Source organism: Lucilia sericata, unplaced genomic scaffold, assembly GCF_015586225.1.
Source record: "Lucilia sericata isolate MDLA Ls3-8-SP2 unplaced genomic scaffold, ASM1558622v1 Contig000815F_arrow, whole genome shotgun sequence".
NCBI classification, from domain to species: Eukaryota; Metazoa; Arthropoda; class Insecta; order Diptera; family Calliphoridae; genus Lucilia; species Lucilia sericata.
In genome coordinates this window covers 169,352-177,500 of record NW_023994807.1, presented here as the reverse complement: position 1 = coordinate 177,500, position 8,149 = coordinate 169,352, and positions in this window count along the sequence as shown.

The following is an 8,149-nucleotide window of genomic DNA, read 5'->3' as shown; positions in this document are numbered from 1 at the left end:
AACTGGTATAAGGTGAAGTTTTATTAAATTATTAATAAAAAGCTTTAATGTTTTAAGAAAATTTGGATTCTATTCAAATAAAATATTAAAACTAGAACTGGCTTTCTAACCCAAATACTCTTGGGTTCAGATCTACAGCAATAGAAAACCACTTAAAACCATTAAAAATAAAGTATAATTTAGAAAAATATTCTGTAAAGAATAATTTGTTGTGTCATATCTTAGAGGCCAATATTAGCTTGACCATCCATATGTCCACAAAAAAAAATTGCAAGAAAAAAGTTCGCTACTAAAAGAGTCCATAATTTACTGTGAAAATGAATGACTGTCGTAATAAATGTATAGCAGTGTGACTGCCACTGCTTAAACAATTTTTTTTGCTGACAATGCTAGTTTAGTGCTGCAGTTCTTCATCTTTAAGTTTATGGTGATTATGATGATGAGAATACACAATGGTAAGTGTAATTAAATTGTTGTTTTCTTAAAATCTTGCCACTGTTTTCTTATGGAAACTTTGTTGCAAAGAAAATACAGTTTAAGAAATAAATAAATAAAAAATAAGAAGAAAATCCGTGATTTCTTCAAGGTTGCAATGGTAATTGCAATATTTTTTTGCTGCAAATAGCAGTTACAATTGTTTAAGATTGTTGCGGCAATGAAATTATTCATTCAACTTTTAGGATTATCATTTGAGTAGATCGGTGGAGTTTAAGGCAAAGTTTCGGTTTGAAATTTTCAAAGGTTTTCGAACCTAAATAAAATAGATTTGAAAACAAAAAGTTTAAGGGCGATATTTTATAATTCCAAAGTAGAGCCACACAATTAATGTCAACTTAACCTTTTTTGGCCTCACATGCAACTCTCCTCCCTCTATAAAACCATAAAAAATTCATAACAATTTATTATACTAAAAGTAATTAAATATTAAAATTTTATTTATTTACATTTTATTTGCTTTCTTTCATAAAAATGTATATTTTTATAATTAAGAACAAAAACACAACGTATGTGTGATGTCACAGCCTTTATGCCAGCGACAGGGGTGGAGGAACTCAGAAAAAAATATACATACATCACAAGTAATAAATTTCCCATAAAGAAATATAAATCAAGTTTACACGAACAGAACCAATATGCTGCTTCTGTATAAGAATGAGAAAGCTGTATAAAATATCTTCTGTTTCTTTCATATTTTGTTTAGTTCCCCCTTAAGTTCCTTCATTCTAAGAATAAAATTAATGATGATTCGAACAATGAGTTTGCGGTTTAATGACCTTGCACAAAAAGTTGCACATTTTTTTTTAATTTTTCGTGTTTTTTTTCGATTGTGTGTATACAAAAAATATATATACATGTGTTTGGATTCGCTGCCAATGCGTGTCGAAATGATGTTAGGCAGGGTTGGGAAATATTTTTCAATATTTTGTCTTTCGAGCAACCTCCAGAACTAAACTAGAACTGAACTAGAACTGAACTTGACTGAACTAGAACTGAACTAGAACTGAACTAGAACTGAACTAGAACTGAACTAGAACTGAACTAGAACTGAACTAGAACTGAACTAGAACTGAACTAGAACTGAACTAGAACTAGAACTGAACTAGAACTGAACTAGAACTGAACTAGAACTGAACTAGAACTGAACTAGAACTGAACTAGAACTGAACTAGAACTGAACTAGAACTGAACTAGAACTGAACTAGAACTGAACTAGAACTGAACTAGAACTGAACTAGAACTGAACTAGAACTGAACTAGAACTGAACTAGAATTGAACAAGAACTGAACTAGAACTGAACTAGAATTGAACCAGAATTGAACTAGAACTGAACTAGAACTGAACTAGAACTGAACTAGAACTGAACTAGAACTGAACTAGAACTGAACTAGAACTGAACTAGAACTGAACTAGAACTGAACTAGAACTGAACTAGAACTGAACTAGAACTGAACTAGAACTGAACTAGAACTGAACTAGAACTGAACTAGAACTGAACTAGAACTGAACTAGAACTGAACTAGAACTGAACTAGAACTGAACTAGAACTGAACTAGAACTGAACTAGAACTGAACTAGAACTGAACTAGAACTGAACTAGAATTGAACAAGAACTGAACTAGAACTGAACTAGAATTGAACTAGTACTGAACTAAAACTGTACGAAAGTACATTTTACGTTTTCAATTATTTTTATTTTCTTAATTAAAATTCCCCAAATAAATTCCAAGAAAAATCTGTAAAATATTGCAATTTAATTGCAAGAAATTGTACAATTTGACAGGGCAATACAATTTGACAACTCTGACATTTTGTGTGTTGAAACTGAACATGCATTAAAAGTAAACACAGACACACACACACCCAAATCTAAACGCTACTCGGGTGGTGGTGCCCTGCAGATTTGGTTTTAATGACGAACTAGAGATTTATCTTAACAATTGAACTAAGCCCCGACTTCGGTATAAAGATAAAGTCTATTGACTCATACCGATTCCGCAAATACTACCTATACATATTTAAAGGGTCACTTCTTTAGATTACTTAGGGTTACTAAAGTGGTAATAGATTCTCTGCGTAACTTGAGGATACTTAAGTAATGATTAGCTTTTCTCTGAATTACATGGACCCGATATATTTATAAATTTAATTCTAGTGATTACAGACATTTGCAAAAAAAATTACTTTCTAAATATGGATCCCTCAAACCGATGGGAAAACTTCAGGGTGCTGAACGGAAAATAACAACAAAAATAACACATGTGCAAATTTTAAATAATGATCAACTAAAATATATTTGAAATACACACAAATTCATAGAAACTTTTATTAGTACGGTACGAGAGTTAATGTTAAAAAATTTGTGAATTTGTTTACGAGTAAATTGTGTGTTTTAACATTAATTAATAAAACAACAACAAAACACAAATTATTTATTAAGAAAAAAAAATTAAATAAAAATATATTTTTAGAAAAAAACCAACCATGTGGTCTAGCATGTTAAATTATTTCAAGTTTTTTCCCCCCTCCACAACAAAACACCCTACAGGGGTAGACTTCATATATAATTCACTAGACTGTCGGGAATATCTAAAAGTTAGAAATATGTATTTTCCTATATATCAGTTTAAAACAACTTTATTGACTGGGTTCTGTACCTAAACATATAGCAAATGAAAGCTCTTATACAAAGCTTTTCAAAAAGTTTCACGATTTCTTATGTGGTTCAGTCTAATAAATTTGTTCACTATGAAATGAACTGTAGGTTATTTTTAATTCGTTTAGTAATCCCATTAATTATCTGCAGGTACTATCTTGTGTATAAAATACGGCGCCTACTTTTTAGTATCTTTTAGTTAGATGCGTTTTTATTTATTTTTAAAAATTTTTATTTAAACAAAAAACATTTAAAATATAAACGAAATTTGTGTCAAGTGTAGAACTTTTCTTTCGCTAATTTTTTTGTGCGAAATGTGTCATCGCCACAATGTCTATAAAACAACAATGTCTTTGATGTATTTTTTTAATTTAAATTAAAAAAATGGGCGTGATTTTTAAATTGCAAAGAACATTTTCTTTAAATCAATTTTATTGTTTGGACTTTGTATATTAATTTAAAAGAAATTAATAAAAGTTTTTAAACTGAAATTAACAAAACAAAAGAAAAATTATTTATTAAAAAATTACTCACTTGAAACTTTTATTTGGATAGTAGATATTAATCATTTGACTCATAATATTTAAGAAAATAATATGTAATTATTTATAGTTTGTTGCTTACCTAAAATGAGAAAATTAAAAAAAATATATAAATTAGTAAGAAATTAAAATTATTAGAATTAAAATTGTTTATAAAATATTGAATTTAAAAACTTTACCTCTCTTCAGAGATCATGGGTTTGATAACGATTTGAAGAGCAACTAAAGTAAAACTGAACTATAACTAAACTGGAACTGAAGTAGATCAGAACTGGAACCAGAACTGAACTAGAACTGAACTAGAACTGAACTAGAACTGAACTAGAACTGAACTAGAACTGAACTAGAACTGAACTAGAACTGACTAAACGAAATAGAACTGAACTAGAACTGAACTAGAACTGAACTAGAAACTGAACTAGGAACTGAACTGAACTAGAACTGAACTAGAACTGAAACTAGAACTGAACTTACGAGAACTGAACTAGAACTGAACTAGAACTGAACTAGAACTGAAGCTAGAACTGAACTAGAACTGAAACTAAGAACTGAACCTAGAACTGAACTAAGAACTGAACTAGAACTGAACTAGAACTGAACGAGAAACTGAACTAAGAACTGAACTAAAGCTGAACTATGCTGAACTAGAAGCTGAACTAACTGAACTATAACTGAACGAAACTGAACTAGAGCTGACCTAGAACTGAACTAGAACTGAACTAGATCTGAACTAGAACTGAACTAGAACTGAACTAGAACGGTACGAACTAGAATTGAAACTAGAACTGAACTAGAACTGAACTAGAACTGAACTACAAACTGAACTAAGAACTGAACTAAAAACTGAAACTAGAACTGAACTAGAACTAACTATGAACTGAACTAGAGCTGAAACTAGAACTGAACTAGAACTGAACTAGACTGAACTAGAACTGAACTAACTGAGACTAGAACTAGAACTGAACTAGAACAAACTGAACAACTAGAACTAGACTGAACTAGAACTGAACTAGAACTGACTAGAACTGAACTAGAACTGAACTAGAAACTGAACTAGAACTGAACTAGAACTGAACTAGACTGAACTAAAGAACCTGAACTAGAACTGAAGCTAGAACTGAACTAGAAAACCTGAACTAGAACTGAACTAGATGAACTAAGAATGAACTAGAACTGACTAGAACTGAACTAGAACTGACTAAACTGAACTAGAACTGAAACTAGAACTGAACTAGAACTGAACTAGAAACTGAACTAGAACTGAACTAGAACTGAACTAGAACTGAACTAGACTGAACTAGAACTGAACTAGAACGGAACTAGAACTGAACTAGAACTGAACAGAACTGAACTAGAACTGAACTAGAACTGACTAGACTGAACTAGAACTGAACTTAGAACTGAACTAGAACTGAACTAGAACTGAACTAGAACTGACTAGAACTGAACTAGAACTGACTAAACTGAACTAGAACTGAAACTAGAACTGAACTAGAACTGAACTAGAACTGACTAGAACTGACGAAACTGACAGAACTGAACTAGAACTGAACTAGAACTGAACTAGAACTGAACTAGAACTGAACTAGACTGAACTAGAACTGACTAGAACTGAACTAGAACTGAACTAGAACTGAACTAGAACTGAACTAGAACTGAACTAGAACTGAACTAGAACTGAACTAGAACTGAACTAGAACTGAACTAGAACTGAACTAGAACTGAACTAGAACTGAACTAGAACTGAACTAGAACTGAACTAGAACTGAACTAGAACTGAACTAGAACTGAACTAGAACTGAACTAAACTGAACTAGAACTGAACTAGAACTGAACTAACTGAACTGAACTGAACTAGAACTGAACTAGAACTGAACTAGAACTGAACTAGAACTGAACTAGAACTGAACTAGAACTGAACTAGAACTGAACTAGAACTGAACTAGAACTGAACTAGAACTGAACTAGAACGGAACTAGAACTGAACTAGAACTGAACTAGAACTGAACTAGAACTGAACTAGAACTGAACTAGAACTTAACTAGAACTGAACTAGAACTGAACTAGAACTGAACTAGAACTGAACTAGAACTGAACTAGAACTGAACTAGAACTGAACTAGAACTGAACTAGAACTGAACTAGAACCGAACTAGAACTGAACTAGAACCGAACTAGAACTGAACTAGAACTGAACAGAACTGAACTAGAACTGAACTAGAACTGAACTAGAACTGAACTAAACTGAACTAGAACTGAACTAGAACTGAACTAGAACTGAACTAGAACTGAACTAGAACTGAACTAGAACTGAACTAGAACTGAACTAGAACTGAACTAGAACTGAACTAGAACTGAACTAGAACTGAACTAGAACTGAACTAGAACTGAACTAGAACTGAACTAGAACTGAACTAGAACTGATGAACTAGAACTGAACTAGAACTGAACTAGAACTGAACTAGAACTGAACTAGAACTGAACTAGAACTGAACTAGAACTGAACTAGAACTGAACTAGAACTGAACTAGAACTGAACTAGAACTGAACTAGAACTGAACTAGAACTGAACTAGAACTGAACTAGAACTGAACTAGAACTGAACTAGAACTGAACTGAACTGAACTGAACTGAACTAGAACTGAACTAGAACTGAACTAGAACTGAACTAGAACTGAACTAGACTGAACTAGAACTGAACTAGAACTGAACTAGAACTGAACTAGAACTGAACTAGAACTGACTAGACTGAACTAGAACTGAACTAGAACTGAACTGAACTGAACTGAACTAGAACTGAACTAGAACTGAACTAGAACTGACTAGAACTGAACTAGAACTGAACTAGAACCGAACTAGAACTGAACTAGAAACTGAACTAGAACTGAACTAGAACTGAACTAGAACTGAACTAGAACTGAACTAGAACTGAACTAGAACTGAACTAGAACTGAACTAGAACTGAACTAGAACTGAACTAGAACTGAACTAGAACTGAACTGAACTGAACTAGAACTGAACTAGAACTGAACTAGAACTGAACTAGAACTGAACTAGAACTGAACTAGAACCGAACTAGAACTGAACTAAAACTAAACTAGAACTGATTTAGAACTGAACTAGAACTGAACTGAAACTGAACTAAAACTAAACTAGAACTGAGTACACAATTTCATTAAATTTTATAATAAAGATTTAATTATAGGACTACTACTAAAGTTCAAAATATCATATTTCTTAACTTTAATAATCAAAATGTAAAATTCAAATTTCAATTTAAATTTTATGTTTATTTCTTTGTAAATTCCCCATCCAACACATCATTAATTTTAATTTTTTAGCAATTTATTTAATTGAGTGTTTTCTCATTCATAAATATCTCTTAGTTGGTTCTTTTTTATATAATCCACATATTTTTATTGTTTTATTGTATTTCGTTTAACTTTATGCAATTTAATGCACAAAATCAAATGCTTGTTTTTGTCAGTCCAGGTAACAAATTTACAGTAACTTAACAAAAATAATAATAATAAATTCACACAAAAAAAACACATGTATAATGTCACAGTACATACATACATATACAAATATTATGAATAAAAAATATAGTTGCCACAAAATTTATCTGACATTTTATACAATTTTATGACGTTTAATATGTAGATATATTGGGGGAATAACATGAAAAACTACAAGCAATTATTGCGATTATTCAAACTAATAGTCAATGTATTGGTTGGGTTAATTGTGAGGAAAGGGAAATTGGAATCAAAACAAGGGTTTGGGAAGGTATATTATAAAATAGACCCCTTAAAAATCTATATAATTTATTGATAATATACATATGTATGTATGTATACCTGAAATTCCCTAGTCTCCAAACTATTACTCATTCAAATTTCCTAATAATTTTTATTTCATTCCAACTACAAATTGTAATAATTGTTCGATAAATATGCATGACATTCCTAAACTTATTAATTGTGTGCGTATAATGAAATTGATTGAACATTTTGTTATTTGAAGGCAAATATTTATGTTGTATAAATGAACTACATATTATGTAGATCGATCAGTTGAGGGGGGTCTGACAAAACAGCATTTCATGCATATACATATGTATCAATATAAATAAATATACATATGTACGTATAAATATTTCCACTTGATAAATTCACTAAACAAATATTTGTGGTTAAAATGTAATCGCAAGGAAAACATCTTTAATTAAAAAATGTATTTCTAATCAATTAAAAACTAGGAAAACAAACATGTCAATTGAGGGTAAAAATTAAAAAAAAAAAATGTAAATTCGTTTAATTGCTACCACAGAAAATAGGTGCGTTAGTGGTGACTGTGTCACCGGTTAATGTTTTTAAAATTTAATTATAAAATGCAAAGAATTATGTTGGAAATAGTTGGGGGCAGCATTTCGCCAGTAAAACTTAAATGG